At 38.1% G+C, this 22,164-nt stretch overlaps 1 pseudogene; it reads left to right on the top strand.

Annotated features, from left to right (window-relative positions):
* Nucleotides 1-9,975: 9,975 nt before the first annotated feature.
* On the top strand, nucleotides 9,976-20,251 carry LOC127172438 (up-regulator of cell proliferation-like; annotated as a pseudogene).
* The last annotated feature ends 1,913 nt before the right edge of the window (nucleotides 20,252-22,164 follow it).

Genomic DNA, 22,164 nt, shown 5'->3' with positions numbered 1-22,164 from the left:
CATCTCAAATAAATCCTTATGAAGTTGTGTTTATGTTTATGTGTAAATGCGGGGTGGGGCTTGAATTTTTTATTCTGCAAAAGGGGGGCACGGCAGAAAAGGTTTGGGAACCACTGCCTTATACTCACTTCTGCTGTAAGTGAAGCTGGAGCACAAATGATTCGCACGAACATAGACGGATATATATATATAGATCGGGAGGTGCATTCTCTTCACAAACAAATGTAATTATTGCATCTTCAGCGGCTCAGATGTCAGGAGTAAATGACGACCACTATGTTCATTATTACATCCAGCAACACAACACCTCAATCGCTCAATCTAACTTACATCTCTGCTCCGGCATCAAAACAAAGAGGGCGGACTGTTACAACTGATCTGAGGTAAAACGCTCATGTCAATCAACTATCGTGGGAGCGGCCTCTGTTAGTGTGACGCAACAACGACAGGCATCTCAGAACGGCTCGATTTGAAAAGGGGATATTATTTTTACAGATTAATTAAAAACCACTGCATGGATTTTTATCATTATAGGGTAGATTTGTACATACACTGCCAACACACATTAATGTTCAAACAACATGTAAAAGTGAACTTAGCATCCGATGACCCCTTTAAGTTCTGTTTGTGTGGATAAAACTTACTTTATGTGGCTTCTTTATATTTCCATTGTGATCAGTGAATCAGGATAAACTCAAGATTATATACAAATTATGATCATTTACAGATCCCGAGCTCTAATAGCCCCTCTACACCTGATGCAAAGCAGCAAAATCAAACAGAACGCATTATAATCAGTGATACTGTGTACAATGTCTAAAAGTGGGAATCAGTTTGTATTAGTTTTAATTCATATTTACAATATTTGTAATCAGTGGTGTAACAGTACATGTATGTGTTTATGCAATCTGACAACGAATACTGTCAGTCACAGGCTATCAACAGAAGGGGCGCGTGTGGTAATGCTAACTTTCACAACAGTAAGGAACCTGAAGGAAAAGAGCCTATCTACACACCAACCCAAAACAAGAACAAGAACAGTGAGTTCAGACGGCATGCTTGCTTATTTTAAATCAGCAGTGTGGGAAAGTTTCAGGTTCTAGAGATGCACCGAATTTTAAGCCTGTAATGAGGAGAAAATACTGGCAGATCGAGCTCAGTGTTCATGATGCTGGAAAAATAAGACAAAATTGGGGGTAATGTGTCTCTGTCTTTCTAATTCAAAAGCCTGTCTGCCGTTTTTGTTTTGTGCAAAAAACAACTGCATTTTGTTTTTGCTTTAAATTTTGAAATTATATAATCTAATTCAAAACAAAAACAACTGCTCATGCTACATGTATGTAGGACTACTGTCTGTTCAAAATAAATGAAAAAAAAAAAAAGTTTCCCGTTGTATCGAACTATGTACTGAACCGTGACTTCTGTGTGCTGTTACAGCACTATTTCTAATGCTTAATAGTTTGTTAGATTCACAGAGCTGGGGTTCGTTCTTCATACCTTGCTTAATACATCTGAGATGATTTGAAAGATGCCAGATCTTCTAATTGTGATAACTGATCTTTTTTTTTTTTTTTTTTTTTTTTTTTAATTTGATATGAATCCCAATTATTTATTTTCCTGATTTCTAGTATTTGTACAGGCTTTACAATTGATTTAATTTTATCTTTGAGGTTTATTTATTACGTGACAGCATTAATTAAAGTTTCTTAAGGATCAAGATCAAGTTATCTGCATTTCCTGCACTCCATCGAGCCACTCTGATAATAGCTGTCACCACTCAAATTAATGCACAGCTCACATGAACTGTATAGCATGTGTATAAGACTCCAGTTCAATTATAAAGTAATTATTTTATCACAAATAAATCTTTCAATTTGTTAAACATGGCTGTCTATAGTATTACAGACTACACAACATTATTATCAGATTAATTTTTAAATTATTTTTCCTGCATCAGTAGGGTACACTTATAATAAAGCAGAAGTGGCTGGGAGAGATTTACACTTTAAAAGATGCAATCTAATACTGTTTACATTAAATAAACCTGCTCTTGAACCGAGTTAGCAACATACAAAGAACGGACACCAGCTCATATCCATCATTAAAGCTGCTTGACTGGAGTAATTTCATCTAGTAAATGATTCTAATTATTTAGTAGTCTGTTCTGTCTCGATTTATGTGAAGCTTTCTATCTAATGCTCCCATAAAGAGACGTAAAGCGCTATTTCTCTTTCTCTAACATGTTCAAATGTGTTTAAAACATAATACTGTGGCTTGGTTTGATACACTATCTAATAGGGTCTAACAAAATCTAAATGTTAAATATCTTTTACTGTACTACTTCTTGTAAACCTTGTAATTCCTATATAAGTGACTGTAAAGCAAAACGTGATTGGTTGTAGTGAGAACATGCTACAATTGGCCAGCAGCAGACGGTGGGTGGAGTCCACCCGTCTGTGAATTTGTGTTCAAGTCTGGATGCTAGAAATGTTTTGAAATCCACAAATGCGTGCAGTGATGCACAGATGCACAGGAAGCGATTTGCTAATGCATGCCTGGCAGAGTTGTGTTTGTGAATCTTTTTACATTAATTTGTGGATCACTGGAATAAAGGAACAGTTCTAACCCCATAGATGAAAGACCTGCTGAAGAGGCTGAAAAGAGCAGCTTTTGGCTCGGGATGAGGAGAGAGGTAGAAGTGCTGGGGTACTAGCCGGAAGGTAGATGTCCCGGGTTAAAGGAGTGAAATGTGGGTGAAAGCTGCTGCTGACAGGGGAGAGCAAGAAAATAAGCTCTGTTTAAAATTGAAAAGAGCTCTTTCTGATTAAAAAAAAAAAAAAAAAAAAAAAAAAAAAAAAAAAACACATGTCTTTTGCTTATGCTTACTTTTTTCATATTCTTTCTCCTTCAGTTGCTGTGGAGATTTCTTTAAACCAGGCATGATCTAAGATGTTCTCTATGGTGTAAAGCGTGGTTGGCCCTCCAACCTTAAGTTTCAGAAGAAGATCTGTGCATTCTGTGAAAGTTTTCAGAAGAAGCTGATTAGTCATGTTTGTCCTGGCACTCAAAAAAACATTTTGAGGTCTGTAGTTCATGTAAGGCAATGTTATGGAATACAATGCATTTGTAGCTGTTACTGTCACATTCTCTGGATGCCCATGAACATTTAATCACTGCTCAACATTCAGTGTCATTTATCACTAATCATTTACTGTCACTTGTGTCTGAGCTTGATGTGTTTTTCAAGCAATGTTATTTCCATTGCGTTCTCGTTATCGGTCTCACCTCTGGACAGGCATGCTTTTTTCTGACACGGATGTCCTCTTGCGTTGATAAGATCATCCAACATGTCGTATAAGTTTTCAGCTGCATACATTTTGGCATTCGCTCTAAACCTTTCCTCTAATAACACTTCGTTACTTCCTGTAAACAACACATTTCCAGAGTTTTAGCATCAAAGCATTATCAGTGAACTGTAGTAAATACGGATATAAATAAAAAGCCAACTCACGTTTTTTAATAATGTGCTCTGCTAATCTAAAGTCCATTATCTTTAGCTGCAGGGTGTCCGTGTTGATGAGTATATTACTCATATATGTGTTCTGAAAAACACCACGATCCCAGCAGTGATGAAGAGCAATGGCGAGTTGCAACATAATGCGTCTAATTATTTCTTCGTTCAGATGACCGCTGTTTTTTTTGATGAACTTCTGCAAGGTCAAACAGGGATAAGGATTTTCCATTATCAACACGTCTTGTTCCTCCATGATAAACCAGTCATATAATCTTATGATGTGGTCGCAGACTGGAGGCCTTTGCAGCATCAACAATGTAGTTGCCTCTTTACACACAGGTTCGAAGAACTCATCCTAAAGAAACAAGATTGACGAAGGGTTAGCTGACTCCCAACTAATTTTAAATCTAAAGAGTGAAGGAAATTAAAGATGAAATAATGAACATCTACTTTATAACTGATGATTCTAAGCATTGATTGTCTAATTCAGTCATACTAGCTCTACACAGAATTTAATAAAATAATTCCTAATAGAGAATTTCATGAAGAAGAACAGTTTGGCCAATTTACCAGCGTCAATGTTCTCTCACGCCAGCGCCTCTTAACAATTTTGATGAGTACCTAAAAAAAATGAAGAACATTTTTGCAAACTTAAACAAATTAAACATGTTTTGATCAAAACACTGATGTTTATGTCAGGACTCAAAGTTCACAGAAAGAAACAAGAGGCACGACGTTTGATTATGCAGAAAGAGCAACATACTTTTTGACCGTCCGATCTTCTAGTTCCTTCATAGACACGGACTTCATAAGTTCCCGATCCCAGTTCCTCTCCCACTTCATAGAGAGAGCGAAAGTATTCTGCTCCATGTTGCAGTCTCTCTTCATAAGGCAAGTCAAAGTATGAAGATGCAATATCCCGCCTCAGTTTATTCGAAAGGAATAAGTTATCTAAAAAACACACAACATGTTAATAACAAGCATGAGACTGAACTACAGCAGCAGCTGTTTGTAACAAAACCAGAAACAGGCTGAAATTGCCACGAAACAGAGCACTGGATACTCACGATTTGATGGGCGGGTCTCAAGCGGATCTGTGCCTGCTGTTGCTTCTCGTCTGGATGTTTGTGTGTGCTCCTGCGATTTCCCCTGGTCAGGCACATGAGAGCACTCTTTGGTTTTGAGGTTTTGGAAGTGGCGTTTTACAGCCTTCCACACTGCCCGGAAACAAGCACGGCCTTTCCTCCCTTTTGTGTGTTTTTCTGCAAACAAGAATATGGATTAGAAACATCTTTTTTTAAAGCACAGATGAGATTACAGCTAAATAATTATCTTGTGAACTGTCCAAATGTAGAGCTGCTTTCTGTTGCTAGTTTATGTGAATAATTAGCAGGTTTTGCACTGACATTCATGTTTTTGGAAGAGGCTCAGCCAAATTACAACCACAGTGCTGATGCTGTGCTACAAAGAAGTCTCAGTGATTCTGTTTAACATTTACATCATGTTGACAACTTTACATTTGGTGCATTTGGAATATATTTTTTGTTTAACTAGAGAGTTAATAAAAAAAAGGTACTTGAATCATGTTGTAATTACATTTACAAGTTGACTAGTTAAAAATCGAGAATCAGTCAAACGTTCTGAAGATTTTTTTTTTTTTGCCATATCGCCCGGGCCTATCTTCTCCTATTTTTATTTCTGTGTATATATGTCACGAATCTGCTCGGTGTCCCGCTGTTCGCTCACCACCAGATGTCACTCTCACCCTATCACACACTGACTGTAGCATTACACCCCGGACTACATTATCCATCAGCCACTGCTCCCACCACCTGCGCCCAATCAGAGACTGTATAAAAGCCCCGGTCTTCCTGTTACACTTTGCTGAGTATTGAATTGTTTTTGCATTCATTCAAAGCGTTCCCTTGTATCTCGTGTCTGGTTTCCGTTTGTTTTTCCTTGTTTATTTGTTTCGTTTCTTCCCGCCGCCTGCCTTTTGTGACTCTCGCCTGTCTGACCATTCTCCTGCTTCGCCCTTTGGATAACGTACGCCGCTGTTCGACCCTCGCCTGTTTATGGACTATTCTTCGTCTCGCTTTCTAAACACCTGTTTGCCATTGTTTGACCCTGCCTGCCTCTCGACCATGTCTTTGCCTCGTTGTGTTAATAAAAGTCTGCGAATGGATCCGCCTGCCTCCCGTCTCCTCGTTACAGAATACTCAGCCAACAAGGATCCAGCAGCTCAGAATACAGCAGCTCAGATCATGCGTCTTAAACAAGGTGAGCGGTCCATTGAGGAGTACATTTCGGACTTTGTTATGTTAGCTAGTCAGACTTCTATGGACGATCTGTGTCTTATGATATTCTTCCATGGAGGGCTTTCTGAACCCTACCGCTCCTCAATGCCAATTTATCAACCCCACTGGACTCTAAGAATCTAGAATCTAAACCAAAGAGGGATTCAAGTTGAACCATAGATTCAATAAGTCTACATACTGGTTTGATAACTCTCCCAAACCTGGTAGAGTAACGATCAGCTGTATTCAAATCAGCTACAGGATCTTGCAAAAGGGGTACACTGTCAGAGACAGGATTTTGGGGAGAAGGGTCAGCACCAGCACCAGCCACAGTATTGTCATCGGCCACAGGCACAGCAAATCGTGAATTTGGCTCCTGTTGGCTGGGCAACTGAGAATGCACCCATGAAGCGGTGCGGTCATCATCACATGTAGCAACATTGGAGATGTTGGACATTGAGTCTGCTTGCGAGAGTTCCTCAGCGTCATTCTGGTCATCATCTGCATCCTCTGCAGGCTCAATTTCAGCAGCGTAGGAACAAGCATCACTGTGGGTCTGGGCAGTTAGACCACCAGAGCATGTTGGGTCAGACTGTGGGGAGACACTGCAGGTAGGTGATCTAGCATCCTGTCGACCATAACCATCTGACTCAGTATTAGGCAAAGGAAGGAAGTTTACTTGCAAAAGAAGATTGCGATGTACTGTTCGCTCATTACCAGCTCGGTCACTGATCCTATAGACGTGTATGGAAGGCTTTGAGGCGACGACAGTGTATACAACAGGCTCCCATCTGTCAGCAAGTTTTCGTTTCCCTCTACAACCCTTGTTTGCCACAAGCACCTGGTCTCCAATGGCTAGAGGAAGGCCTTTAACTCTTTTGTTATACTGGCTGGACTGGTGGTTTTGTTCTTGAACAGAATTCTTCTGTGCCACTGACATAGCAGACTGAAGATCACTGATGAGTGACTTAACGTACTGGTTGTACACAAACCGACTTGTCCCGACTTCTCCACTTCTCAGCTGGTTTAAACTGAAAAGACATAGCAAGATTTGGGTCTGGACAATGTGAAATAAACATCATGACTGCTTCAGCAGCAAGATCCTCAACGCTCTTATTACGTCTGCGCAAACACTCATCAGCAACATCTATGGCCTTGTTAAGACGTATCCAGTAATCCATGGGACTTTCATTTGCTCTTGGGACAGTATTATAGAAGTCAGCCATAGGCATATTGGAGTAAGCCAACTCACTGAAGTTGTGTTTCAATATGTCAAACACCGCACTTGGAAGTTCACTTGCACTCAGTTCAGGACGGCTTCGTAGGGACACCTTAACAACATCTCTCGCTCTTCCAGCTAGTCTGCTCAAGATGAGATCAGAAACATCAGTTTGCGTTTTGCATCTCATCCTGTTTAAATAACTGCACATCATATCCTCCCATTCATGGATGGTAAATGAATCACTCTTATCGCCCCTGAAGAATGGTGGAGGTGCTGAATCTTGCTGAACTATCACCTTCAGACTAGATGCATCAATACACTCACTGGAGTGCTGAGACTGGAAAGGGGGATTAGGCTGTACTGGGCTGGGCTGGTGCGCAAGGTTAAGGCTGGCCGAAATACTCTCGCTTATTCTCTGAGCCAAATCTGAAATTATGCTCCCTAATGCCTCAGGGGAAATAACACGTTCAGCATCTGGGCGTGTGATTGTGGTGGAGCTAGCTGTTGGGCCTACAGAAGCAACAATTGCTGAATCAACTGTGTGCATATAGTCAAGACCCACATTTGCTAATGCTCTTCCTCTCCCATAACAACGAGGTGTAATTTCAGACACCCTCCTATTGTGACAAATGTCAGGCCCACTTCCCCTGCCCATTGGAAAAGTTAAATTAGATTGTTTCATAGGGCTGAAATCGTCTTTACCAATATCCTCAAACATTTTTCAAATGCAAAGTGAAAATACACAAGACATGAAAAATTACCACAAATTGATTTGCCTCAAACAACAAAACCTTAACCAATTCACAAGTGTTTGTGTATATTTTATATAAGATCGTAAAATCTGAAATCAAACCAACTCAACTCAGTTATTAGGATGAATACAGTACAAAGGAAAAATTTTCTCGTCCCTTTTTGACTTAAGTAATATTTCCTTACTCAAAGTTAGTCAGTCACGGTTTCACATTTAAAATGAATCACCAGTCAATCAATAATATACTGTTCAGATAAAGGATACGACGCTGGAAGTGCACTGAAGCATCCACCAGGCCTTGCAACACAGTCTCTCTCGATTAATACCCATCAACGATGAACGAAAGTTTTCCGGAGAGAAAAGTCGTCGATCAGTTAGTCAATGACACTCTTTACCGTTCCTTTAAGATGAAACTGTCCCGCGATGTCACGCGTTGTTCATCACACGCGCGCGCCCTCCTTAACCGCGAGCACGGAGCCCCTGCCAGCGATGGCGACGAAGGAAACCCGGGAGAGGAGATCGGCGAAGCAGGCGAGCCGTCACGCAACCACGGCGATCTGCAAAGCGCTGATATGATGATCCGAAATGGTCACGGCACCACGTGTAACCGGTGTTGTCTGCGTTGTGTTTTTTTTTTTTCTGTCAGCGTAGTAACCAGACGGACATCAACTGACGATTCGATTCTTCTTTAATCTCTGATAACACATGAAATGGTCTGTAAACAGTGTGTTTTCGCCCTTCTTTTCTTTTCTGTTAAAGGGAAACGCATTAAGCACATGCTTCAAATACATCGGCGACACATCTAAATCAATCAGCCTCAATTAAAATGAGAACATGAAAATAACGAAACATACATGAAAAGTAAAGTTAGAAATATGATTTAAACAGGAAAAATATCTTAAAGTAATTTTTAAAGTAAAGATAACATTAGATTAATAAGAGCTTAGCAAAAACCAACCTCTCCCATGTGGAGATAAAGGGAATGCAGAAAGGGAAGAGGCGGCGCAAGAGACAGGAAATTAAGATTGACACTGCCTTCGAAATTTAAAGGGGAAGATGCACACGTACAGATAGAGGCATATCAGGTACCCTTTGTGAACGTTTTTTGTGTAATTCTATATAAGAAAGGAACATTTCGCTTTCCATACCTGTTACACTCATTTTGACAAGGTAAAAAGGGTGTTGTTTTACACCATTGATAATTTTTAACCAAAGTATATTATAGACTTTTCATTAAGACCCTAAAGAATCATATCAACTTGTGGAAAATGGGCATCCGATGACCCCTTTAACACGAACGCAACGCAAGTAAAACCTCCAGACTGTAGCTGAACTGGTGCATTTGACATAAAGTTTAATAGCCTTATTGAGAAACTCAGTGCGAGGGCTAATTGAATGATTGATGGTTGTTCAGGTCTAAGCAATTGCATATTCCTATAAACTTGGGATTTCATATTTTCACTCTCCTATACTCATTCTTTCCTCACTTTCTCTGAAACCTGTGTAAATGTGTGAATGTGTGTGTTTGTGTGTTAGGAGAAGTATCTTGTGTTTTGTGCTTACAAGTTAATGTCTTAAACTGCCAATCTTGTTAATGTGCTAGTAAATAGTGTTTTCATTTTGGATATTAGTATCCATTGCAGAGTTGATGTTATGCGACTCGTTCCATAAATTGCTGGCCGACTCAGGGATCAGCCGTTCAAATTCACTATTAATTAATACTAATTAACTACTAATTAATTCCCTTTGAGCTAAATTGACCTGCTTCCCTTACACTCACTAATAAGAATAACATGCTGAAGTGTTGTGAAATACATGAAGGCTGTTTTTTTAAAGCCTTTATAGACAGATAATATGAGATTAACTCTTAAGGACCAGCATCACACTTCTTTCAAGAAGTTAGCTTCCAGAATCTGGCAGCAAGTTCATGTTTAGTCCATCTCTGCAAGACAGACTTTTCAGGATCGGAGATAACTAAAAATGAACTCTTCTGAAAGATAAATTCTTGGAAGTGTGGTACTAGAGGATGTGATGTGAAGGCTGGTCCTTTAAGATTCACTCTCAATTTATCTGTCCATAGCTTTATTAAAAATTAATTAAAAATGATCACCATTGTTCTGATTCCTGCAAATCACATGACTGGAATCACATGACAGAAACTGAAACTGAAAGTCTAAAGACAGGCATTGATATCTATTCTAATTTTTGTAGCTGAGATCCACCCTTTTATTGTTCGGTTCTCTCCAGTGAGATAAAAAAGAGAGGGTTTCAGTGTGGTCCTCATACTCTTCTGACATCAGAGAAGCATTCCAGGTTCAGAGTAAGTATCTGTCTTTTTTCTTATGTAGTTTTGATATATTACTATACGGTGTGACAATACAGACAGTATATGATCCTCACGGTGAGATGATCTCACCATCATCATTATTTGAGACAGAAAAAGAAAAACAGACAGATTCAATGTAGAAGTAATGTGGCGACATCTTTAAGATGATACCTGAAAATCTGTATTAAGAACAAAGCTAATGGTGGTCAAACCAAGAAAAGGGTGGTCACACCAAATTTGTGATTTGTTAAGAGAAGTTAATTAATAAATAAAACATCCTCACTTTACGACATTTTTGTTATATGTCTGAGTGTCTAAAGGTTGAATTGGTCACCAAGAAGAATCAAGGATCAACATTTCTCATCTGTAGACCAGTGAGTCCTTTCATTACATAATTTGTGTACAAATAAATAACAATTAGTCGTTATTAACAATTAAAATGGTAGAACAAATAGCACTGAAATTGCATTGTGTGGAAGCATATGTATATGTTATAGCCTTTCATACTTGCAGATAAATTATTTATTTGTGTTTTTTTAAAATGGAGAAAGATGCTGAACACATTACAGTTCTTTGTAATATTTTTACATTTTTTTTCTGGTTATGTAATTATAACAACATCTTCTGATTTTGCTTAATAGTACACAGAGATGGGTGGAAAATTAATTAAAAAAAAGCCTCCAGACATCAGAGAAACATTTCCTGTGCAGAGTATGTATCCGTATTTTCTTATCTGTTTATTCCTTCAGCAGCAAAAATCTTATTACAGGTTTTTTATTGTCGGCACTGGGAATGACGTCACACCAAAGTGGCCCGTTTTCCAGTTAGGGTTAGGAGTCCGAACAAATGTAATGGAGTTCACTAGGGGTGTGACGAGATACTTATCCCACGAGACAAGACGAGACACAAGACTGGGTTCACAAGAACAAGACGAGACGAGATTTTTATACTTTTCTTAAGAAATCCTCAGTGATGACATATATAGGGAAAATAGGCTTTTACTCAACTTAAAAAGACAAAATGCAAAAAAAACCAAAAAAACAAAATGTAGGTGCATTTTGAACTTTATGAAACTAAACTTCTATTTTAATGAATTATATGCATTAATAAACAACATTTAAACAAGAGCTTCACGATTCTGGATAAATTAAGAATCCCAGTTATTTTTAATAAATTGGAGACCATGATTCTCTCACGATTCTGGAGAAAAAAGATTAGACGTACTTTACTAGTGGTTCTGACAAACTGTTCATTGCTTACGTCTTTTAAAAATATATATTTATTTAAACAAACAAACAAACAAAAAACATTCAGTGAAGGAGTCAGTGTCTCACTTCATTAAGACTTGTTTGACTGTTGGAATCTCCTGAATGAATGATTTAATGACATAAGCTGTGTCCGAAATCGCTCACTCGTTCACTCATTCACTAATCCCTATATAGTGAATGGCTGTTGAGTGAACTATATCAGAAGTAGTGAACGAAATGAAGTGAACGAATTCGGACGGTGACGTGTAACGTTACACTTCGCATGAGATGGAACTGTTGCGAAAACATATTTGTCAAATATGTGCTTTTATATTACATGTACCTTATTTTAGAAAATAACATTAATAGCAATAACACCTTAAATGACTTTATATTGTAATTATACATACCTCCGCGTATGTTCGTAATCATTAAATACTATTAAAATACTGTCAACAAAAATAATACATTAATACATTAATACATTCATACTTTTATGTATTTATTGTTTGTAGTATGTTGAAACTCTGCTGAGCAGCGTATGTCAATGGTCGTAGAGTGGTTGTACACTCGAAATCAGAATGCATTGTGGGTAAAAAGTAGTGAACGAACGTAGTGAATGGGCCTTTATCGCACCGGAATTGAACACCGGAAGCGCTTATCGAAGCGGTGTATCGATTCTTCCGGTTATGTATATTTTTCAATATGCTGTAATCACTAGTTAAATAAAGGCCTGTTAAAATGAGCATCTGCAGGTTGATCTCATTGATCTCATGCATCCCACGCATCTCATTCGTGTTGTGTCAGGAAATCGTGAAAACTGAGGCAGTGTGTCATTGTTTAGAATAAAAGCAGCCAGGTACACTGCTGTAACACCGGCGAAAGAAAGGAAAGAGAGGATTCTCGCATTAGTTTTCATTGCGTTGCGATGGGACCGGAAGTGGGGATACACTGCTTCGCTTACCGGATATAGGAAGTGAGATAAAGGTCCATGAAGTCATTCACTCAGAATTCGGACATCACTACAAAATGGCTGACACCTGATATCGTGCACTATATAGTGGATAGGGAGTGGTTTCGGACACAGCTATACTTTTTTTAAACGGGCAGTTGTCGCCACCTCCTTGCGGAAGACGATAAGCGTTACTATACATACAAGTGTTAAGATACTTTCGTTTTGATCGCTACTGTAGACAGTAAGTGTTTATTCCCAAACTATGAACTTTTATCCCAGTGCTTCTGTTATTTAAATGTCTGTAACAAAAGAAAATGATTATGATGTGGTTGAAAAGACTTTGTGTTGCTCTTTCTGCGTTCACATTTCCCCCGACCCTCTGATTTATTAACATGGGCAGCGACAAAACCTGCTTCTCACGCTCCACTGACACTTGCGATGTGAAACAGTCCTAATAGACTAGGGAGTAAGTTCCCGTGGGTGTTTGAATGGAGATCTTGATATTTTAAGGATTAATTGTGCAGTTCTAGTGTAAACACTGCAAAATGTTTTATGGGGATATCGTCACGAGATCTCGTCACATCCCTAGAGTTCACTCATGTTTAGCAGTGTTAGCACACCTGCTCTGGCTGTGTGTTCACAGTGTGTGTGTGCGCTTGGATGGGTTAAATGCAGAGCACAAATTTCGAGTGTGCGTCTCTATACCCTGGTGAAAAAAGCAGCATATGCTGGTAGGTATGTTTTGATGCTGGGATGCTGGTTAGGTAGGTTTTGTTTCTGGTTTAAGCTGGTCCTTTGCTGATTTATGCTGGTCCTTAGCTGGTTTAAGCTGGTCCTTTGCTGGTTCATGGTGGTCCTTTGCTGGTTCATGGTGGTCCTTGACCAGCAACATGACCAGCAAAAACCAGCAAAGTACCATCTTAAACCAGCTAAGGACCAGCATAAACAGCATCAAAACATACCTACCAGCATATGCTGCTTTTTTCACCAGGGTACTTGGCCAGACGTCCTTTCCTTTCCTTTCCTTTCCTTTCCTTTCCTTTCCTTTCCTTTCCTACAGACACTCACATGCACCATAACAACATGTTCACACATAGAGGTTGGGCAGTAATGAGTGTATGACTATGACATGGGACTATGAACAGAAGTGTATGGCAGCCATCTTGAAGTCTCAACATTTTTCCAATTGAAAAACCTGGCGTGGAGCTTTGAATCTCCATACCTCTGAGGACAAATCAAACGCAGCATTAGGAACTAGACACGACCAGTAGGATCAGTAATGTAAGCCAGCCGTCAGTGGTTTTATTTAAAGTACAAAAAAACATTTTTTCCAGAGAAATATTTCTTTATCTAATTTTTCCCAAAATAGGGTGACGTGTGCAGTATGGATCACTATAAACACATGTAGTGTATGTTTCATTTATACTTGTAACTAGAGGATGCCAGGTATATCTATATAATTACAGGAACTAAAGAATAGAATTAGGATCAGTGTTCGAATTGAGGGGGGGCTGGGGGGGTCCCGGACCTCCCATAAGCATTAAGGGACGCCCCATAACACCCCAAAAAAATATACTTGGGGGGGTCCCCTGGTTTTTCAATAAAAATATAATACTTCAAACATAAAACTAGTGAAAATGAAAACGAAATAAAAAGATTTGATTGCTGTATTAAATTTAGACCTGCTCACGTTAAATCATATTTTATTTTCACGCGTTTTTACAGCGTTGCATTATAACCAATCACACACGACTCTGTTGAGTTTAGAATGCAGCGGCCAATCAGAGGCGTTCAGAACAGTCATTGCTGAAACCTGGAGTTTTGTTCAGATTCCCTCATTACAAGCAACGAAGTGCAGACGAAGTGCAGATGTACAAACTATGTAAGTAAGGGATTCATTTATCATACAGTGTATGGACAGTTTCACTGATTATAAGAGGAGTTATGAGTGCTTAAACACCAGCTAGACTGACTGTGCTCATTTAGAGTGCGTTCTTTCACTGCATGATTCAGTCTAATAAAATGCATTTTTCCAATATTCAGGATATGGGGGCAGAATTCTTTTCTTTTTGCAGAATATTTCGCCAACAAAAATCATTCCAAACACAGCCACTGCACTGTTTTGCGTCTCTAAACAACATAACGGTGTTTTGTTCCTGAATGAATCAACCGTTTAAATGATTCGGTTCAATCGCAATGACTCACTTATTAACTGTGACTTACTGACACCTACTGGCAGTTGTAATTCCACATTTAAATTACCTTTTCATTTTTTAAAATAATTTTGAAATATCACCATTCAACGTTTTAGGATTAAAGTATTAAAACAGTTTTCATGCATTTGTAACTGTAGGTTAAATGCATTCATGTCCTGCATTAAACAGTAGGTAAATACATCTAAATGCCAATTCAGATGCAGTGTTTGTGTTTCCTTTATATTGAAAACATGAATTGTGTTGATAATGATTTTATTTGTGTGATAACAGCCTAAAATGTCTTATTATTCTAAGGGACTTTATTGATTAAATATAAGAACTTAACGCAAAAGGAAATAAAAGATAATGCACACTTTCAGAAAAAATAATGGCTTTATAAAGGTTAAAAATGCCCCCAAAAGGTAAAAATCACTTTTAAACTTGTTTGCGTAGTGATTTTTTGGTACACCTAATTCACCATGGTAAAATAAGCTTTTATCTTAGAATTGGGTTTTCTCAATAATAACAAGGACAAGACAAAAATATGAATCATATTTGTATACTTTTTTTTTTTTTTTTTGGAGGAGGAGGAGGTCTGGTTAGGGGGACCCCCCAAGAACTTTGACACAATTCGAACACTGATTAGGATTTATAACAAGCTGCCAATAAAGGGTGCCAAATTACCTGTAGAGACCCACAGGAACCATTAAAGTTTCTGTTAAAACCAATAAAATTGCCATTATAACCAGTAAAACCGTTACAAATTTTTTGGTAATTAGTAGTCAATAAATGCATAGATTTACAGTATTTACACACCAACATATGTGTATGAATATTCAGTATGTAGTATGAACTCAGTATGAATATGTAGTTATTCAGTATTGTTTTTAAAAGATAAATTCCAATAACATATTGCTGTTGTTTTGATTATGTTTTATGTTCTCAAACTTGTAATTTGTGTTAGTCAAGGGTAATGGATCACAGAGTGATTATTAATATTATTATCTTGTAAAAATTGAGCTGCTGATCAGTGAAAATGAATAATAAAAGCGCAGAAAAAGATTGTCTAGGTTATTTTGGGGCATTGTAAATGTGACTTATTTTGTTCTCATTTACAGGAAACATTGTGAAAACATTTCTGGAAAATTTGGGTTTGGTAAAGTACTATGATGAGAAGCTCACTCTACATACAGTGCTGCAGATCGACAAGAACAGTGTGACAGATGTGCCTGTTCAGTCCCTTTCAGATCTGCCATGGCTGTTCTTGAAGAAACTGATGATGCTACAGAGGACAGCGAGGAGTGTTAAGTGTTTTTCATCAGACGGGGCAGAAAAATCAGGGTGGGATGATGATCAGGAGACTGAATCAGACTGTCCTCAGTCAGTAAACCCTTTAGATGTTTTGACTGCTGTTTTCCTTTGTTCTGACAGTTTTCTTCAGCAGGAAATGATCTTGAAAATGTCCATGTGCCAGTTTGCTGTTCCTCTGCTGCTTCCAAACAGTGATAAAAATCAGATCACTCTTATGCTTTGGGCAATGAGAGATATTGTGAAAAAATACAAACCACAGTCTCTGTCAGATCCAAGTGCATTTGTGGAAGAAAGGATTGCTCTGTCAGAAATACCTTTAGTGTCTTTTGTGAGACTTGGTAGATGTAACATTTCCAAATCAGAAATTCTGAATAAGTTATTGAGCAATCCACAGCAGTATACTGATACCTTTGTGCACTTCAACATGGATTGTGGAAACATCAAAAAGAAAATATCAAATGGCTTAGTTGAGATGTCCTGGTATCTTCCTTGTGGAAACAAGAACATTGATGTCTTTCCTGAGCCTGTAGCGATTGCTAACTTGAGAGGTGACATCCAGGACTTTGAAACACAGTACACTTTTCTGTGTGAGGCTTCGACTGCTGTGTTTGTGTTCTTTGAACCACAACTTTTAGGTTCACATTTAAGTTCAGTCCCCAGTCAGAAATCTACACCTCAGCTATTCTTTGTTGGGGACTTCATTAATGATAGCATAAAAGCTACAGTCAGCAAGCTCAACCTGAACACAAGCAATTTCATCTTTAAAGCAAAGCAGAATGATGCAGACTTTGTTGACAAAATCCAGACCAAGTTGCAAGATGTAATTCTAAACAACAATCACAAAATTTCAGTTGTTCATTTAGCTGAGATTGCACAGAATCTGGGAATTCTGGTGGATGAGGATGCTGAAGAATGTCAGCATGCCAAAGCATGTGCAGATGAAATCACATCAAAAATTAACAATATATCGCAGTTCAAGGATGAGGAGCTTCCCTTACAAGGGGAAATCTTGCTAAAATTGGCCAAGTTAGAGAAGGAGGAATGCCGAATGAAGAAAATTGGGGATAAAAAAATTGAGGACTACAAAAATGACCTTCTAATGGAGAGAAAGAAGCTCAGAGAAGAGCAAAACAGAACTAACATGTCTACTGCTGTGAGCTGCTTTATCTATGCAATATCAACGCCAGAAAGAAACTACTTCTTAAAATGGATGAGAATCAATTTGGAGAATCGCTCACATGAAGTACTGCCTCACCTCAGAGAATTGTACAAACAGAAATGTCAGAGCAACAAGGAACAACAATGTAAGAACAACATGGAAATTGCTGAGCTTGATAAAAAGATTTCAAACAGTTCTTTAGGAGTGGAGCACTTCTTTCGAGAGATGAGCCAGGTTTACGAGGCTGCAGTCTCACTCCCAGAAGATGCACCTTCCCGAAAACAGCTGGAACATTTACCTAAACTCTGTGCTCAACTACTGCTGGATGGATTTTCGTTTGAACTTATGGATGGAGATTCTTCAAATATACCTGTGAATTGGATTACTAGTGTGTTTTCTGAGTTAAACACACTGGTGGAGCCCAAAAACAAGATTATGGTTGTCACTGTTTTGGGCGTCCAGAGTTCAGGAAAGTCAACGCTGCTGAACACCATGTTTGGAGTTCAGTTTGCAGTGAGCAGTGGAAGATGCACCAGAGGAGCCTTTATGCAGCTCATTAAAGTAACAGAAGCAGAACTCAGTTGTGATTATATAGTGATAATTGACACTGAGGGACTGAAATCCCCTGAGCTCGCACAACTGGACAACAGCTATGAACATGACAATGAATTGGCAACTCTTGTTGTTGGACTGAGTGATGTAACAATTGTCAACATCGCCATGGAGAATTCAACAGAGATGAAAGACATTTTACAGATCATTGTTCATGCCTTCCTCAGGATGAAGGAAATAGGAAAGAAACACACATGTTTGTTTGTACACCAGAATGTTGCTGATGTCTCAGCTCATGGTTCAAACATGAGAGATCGTAAATTTCTGTTGGAGCAACTGAATGAAATGACAGAAGCTGCAGCCAAAATGGAGAACAAACTGGAGTTCAAGAAATTTACGGATGTGATGAATTATGACACTGAGACGGGTGACCACTACATCCCTGGATTGTGGCATGGAAACCCCCCAATGGCACCAGTGAGTATTGGCTATAGTGAGTCTGTGTATGCTCTCAAAAAGCATATAATGGAGATCTTCAGCAATTACAAGTCTAGCACTATCAATGATTTTTTTAAATGGACCAAAGACTTGTGGACTGCTGTGAAATATGAGAAATTCATCTTCAGCTTCAGAAACAGTCTGGTGGCTGACGCATACATCAATCTGTGCTCAGAGTACAACAAATGGGACTGGACACTGAGAAAGCAAATACACACATGGGCATTAGAAGCTGAAACGAAGATCTTAAACCATGGAAAATTTGAAAAATCTGAACAGTGCACCACTGACGATGTCCATTGTCACCTACTACAAGAAGCAGATGCTGAACTTTCAAAAGGACATGATGAAATCATTGAAAAGATCAAATTATACTATGAACAAGGAGAAGGTCATGTTGAACTTGTGGAAAGTTATCGACAAGACTTTATAAACTCTGCCAAGTCTTTAAATACGGAGCTTTCAAATTCAATCAGAATCAAACTGGATGCTGCTCTTTCACGTCGAAATGGAATGATGAAGGTGGAAGGAATCAAAAAGACATACATGGACACAATGGAGAAAAAAAGTGCTGGACTTGCTAAAAGACTGTCGTGAGAACAAGTCAGATATGTCAGACTCTATGCTGGATGAAGCATTTGAAAAGATGTGGCAGGAGACTGTCAGCACATTGTCATACACAGGGCTTCAGAAACAAGACATTATGTCAAGAGTTCTTCTTCATTTGAGGAGAAATTTAGAATCTAGAGGAAGTTCAATGGCTCAAAAGTTAGACAAAGTGAAGGATTTAAACAATCATGGGCAAGAAAAATTTATTGCTTGCGAAAACAAAAACTGGTTTTCCAAGTGGATTTATAAAAATCAGATCAAGATAGTTCAAGAGATGTCAGACAACCTTATCAGTGAATGTTGGGAATTTGTGAAAACAAAGAGTGAAAGTAAGGATGATTATGATGACACATACATCAGGGAAATTCTTAACATGATTGATAAGAAACTTAAGGCTCATGAAGATTTAAAAAAGAAGATTTAAAGGAAGATTTTGAATTGTACCTTAAACTGCACATCTGTGGCTTTTCAGGCATAGAATTTCAAAAGATTCACAATCAATTCATCCAGGACAATAACCCATGTAGAGCCTTGGAGAACTTCAAACAAGCATACCTCTGTAACTTCATTGACCTTTACCATGAACGAGACCAGTGTCAGAAGACAGCTGATGAATTCATGAGCAGCTGCATAAAACCTGCTTTGGAAAAATACGTGTCTGAGGTCTTGGGCATGAAAATGGCAGACAAGATGGTGATTGGTGAAAACTCAGCAAATTTTTAGAACAAGGATAGCATTTCAGAACTCAGTCTTGAAAAATCTTCTTGATGAATTTGAATTTGAAACTTATTTGCATTTCATTGAGTCATATGAATCATCTGTTAAAGACTTTATTTTAGACAAAGTCGAAAAGCACTTTACAGCAGAGAACAGAATGATCAAATTAGAGGAAAAGCTCCTCAATGAAGTCATCAAAGAAATTACTCAGGCAATCGAAGAAGCAGAGCAAGACTCAAACATAAATGACATCAAGGAATTCATCCAAGACATCTGCAGGAAACTTCAAGAAAGACTTGTTATTCCCAAGGATGTAGTGGACAAAATCAGCACACTGAACAATGCAAATCCCCAAAAAATTGCTGAAAGCCTTCAATGTTCTGTGAAGGACATGGATAAATTACTGAAAGACAGTTTCCGAAAATCAGGATTTGAAAACGGAATAAAGCGTCTTCAAATCAAACCACAGGATGTGCTGTTCAAGCGAGTGTGGGGCTGTGGGAAACAGTGTCCATTCTGTAAAGCACCATGTGAGGCTGGAGGAGAAGACCACACTAAACACTTTGTCTCAATTCACAGACCAGAAGGTCTCGGTCGTATGAGACGTAAAAATTCTAACAAACTAGTGACAGACATCTGTACATCATCGGTGCACAGCGACAAACACTTTAAGAGGCGTGACACCAATTATCAGTCGCATCCATACAAAGAATACAGTAAAATCTATCCAGATTGGCGAATCGATCCAGACTGCAGCATAGAGGCCTCAGCATACTGGAAACATGTGATGGCAGAATTCAGTGAGCAGTTTGCTGATGAGTATGATGCAGAGCCTGCAGATATACCATCAACCTGGAAAGACATTTCAAAGGACAGAGCAAAGAAAAGCCTAGGGTAAACATCATTCAACTAGGAAAAACAAACAAACAAATAAATAAATATATCTAACAACAGGAGAAACATGCTTTGGTTCAGTAGTTAAAGCTTGCATATCATGAGTAATGAATGAAACAGAACAGTGGAGTGCCATTAGACAAAATTCTTCACATTTAAAAAAAAAAAAAAAAAAAAAAAAAAATATATATATATATATATATATATTGTGTGCTGTTGTTTTGTGTGTTACATATGCATGCATATCTGTAGATTAATTCTGTAGACTTCATTTGCCAATCCAAACAATTTTACCTGAATGAATTCTTATAGTTGTATTGATGTGTTGAAAATCTGATTGTCTGTCATACATCTACAATTAAACATGGTCACCACCATCAAACAACTAGTTACGATATAGAGACATTAAAAAAACCCATAGACGCCTGAAATGTTTATACACATATATTGGCTTTCCCATTACACCACTATCTTCTGTAGGATCCTCTTCCTTCCACAAAGTAAAAGTTGTTATTCCAGGTGCAATGACAGGTCAGCTGTCACTAGTGTAGTTTATCTTTCTCACTTTCCTTTTGCAATATATGTTGAACCCGGTTACCTAAAAGCTAAATGATTTAGATGTTGAAAGATATCAAGAATGTCCTACAATATTACAATGGTGCATGAAACATAGCAATGGCATGTGACCTTTTATCTGTTTCAGCATTTCACAAAATTAGTCTCCAAAACGTTTTATTTTAATTCAAGTGGTAAAGACATGTACTGACAAACTGCATAAGAATCCAGCAAAAAAAAAAAAAAATGCAAAAACCAATTTTAACATAATATTAACTACTGTTATAATACTATAGCTGTTAATTAATATATGAAAGTATCTGTTTTACAAAATAATTTAAAATAGAATAGAATAGATGATACTGCCAAATAGAAATGCTACTGAAGACACTATAGGTGTTATGGTGCAAATTAATAGTAACTATTACTGAATTTAACTAGATTGTCATACGCTTTATCATTATACGCTTTTGTGTATTATATTATATTTATATGGTTTAGATATTATATTAAAATTACATAATTTAATTAGACAACCTCAGAGGAAAGAACAATCAAAAGTGAGATCTCTTTTTCTCTTTAGCTCTAGGCTCTGAATCTGTCAGGATCGTGGACCTGTTCTGTCTAGTTTTTCCCCTGTGTCTGTTCCTGGTTCTCCTTATTTGGTCATGTTCCTGTCTTCGTTTAGTCTAATTAGTTATCCTGTGCTCCCAATTACCCCATGTATTTAAGTCCTAGTCCTTGTGTTCCTCATTGGTCGGGTCTACATGTTGGTGTACCTGTGCTTCTCCAAGTTCCTGTTGTGGATTTACCCCTGTGTTTTGATTATTAAAGACTCTAAAGCTTTACAAGAAATCTCAGCAACATCACACACTGTGCTTCAATCTTTCTTCTTAACTAGATACACTGGTGGTCTCACATTTGTCTCTTGTCAAAAGTAAAAAGTCTCAACATCACATACTGTGCCCAATGTGCGTTTTTTCCTAAACTAAAGATTCTGGGGGTCTTATATTTGCCTTCTTTAAAGAGCGCCTATTAAGCCCCTTTTTACAATATGTAATATCAGGTGTCCCCGCCCCTTTTTTAGAATAGGGCTGTTCCTTTAAAGCTTTTAACTGAGATAATCTGCTAAAATCTGTTTGATTTTGATTATCATGTCTATTGTGCTGAAAACATGCATTTTAAAGCCATATCAGTTTAAACTTGTATGGTTTTCTGAGCGCACACATCCGAAGCACACATGCAGAATGTGCATGTAATGACTAAACTAAGCTCTTTCACACACAAATTTGTGTTAAAAGCATGTATAAGGTTACAAAAACACAGCCAGTTATGTCTGTAGTGAACAGCGGTCAAGATGGC

The sequence above is a fragment of the Labeo rohita genome, chromosome 10 (assembly GCF_022985175.1).
Source record: "Labeo rohita strain BAU-BD-2019 chromosome 10, IGBB_LRoh.1.0, whole genome shotgun sequence".
Lineage (NCBI taxonomy): Eukaryota > Metazoa > Chordata > Actinopteri > Cypriniformes > Cyprinidae > Labeo > Labeo rohita.
Note: the sequence above shows the minus strand (reverse complement) of the source record. Positions and strands in the feature narration are given on the sequence as shown.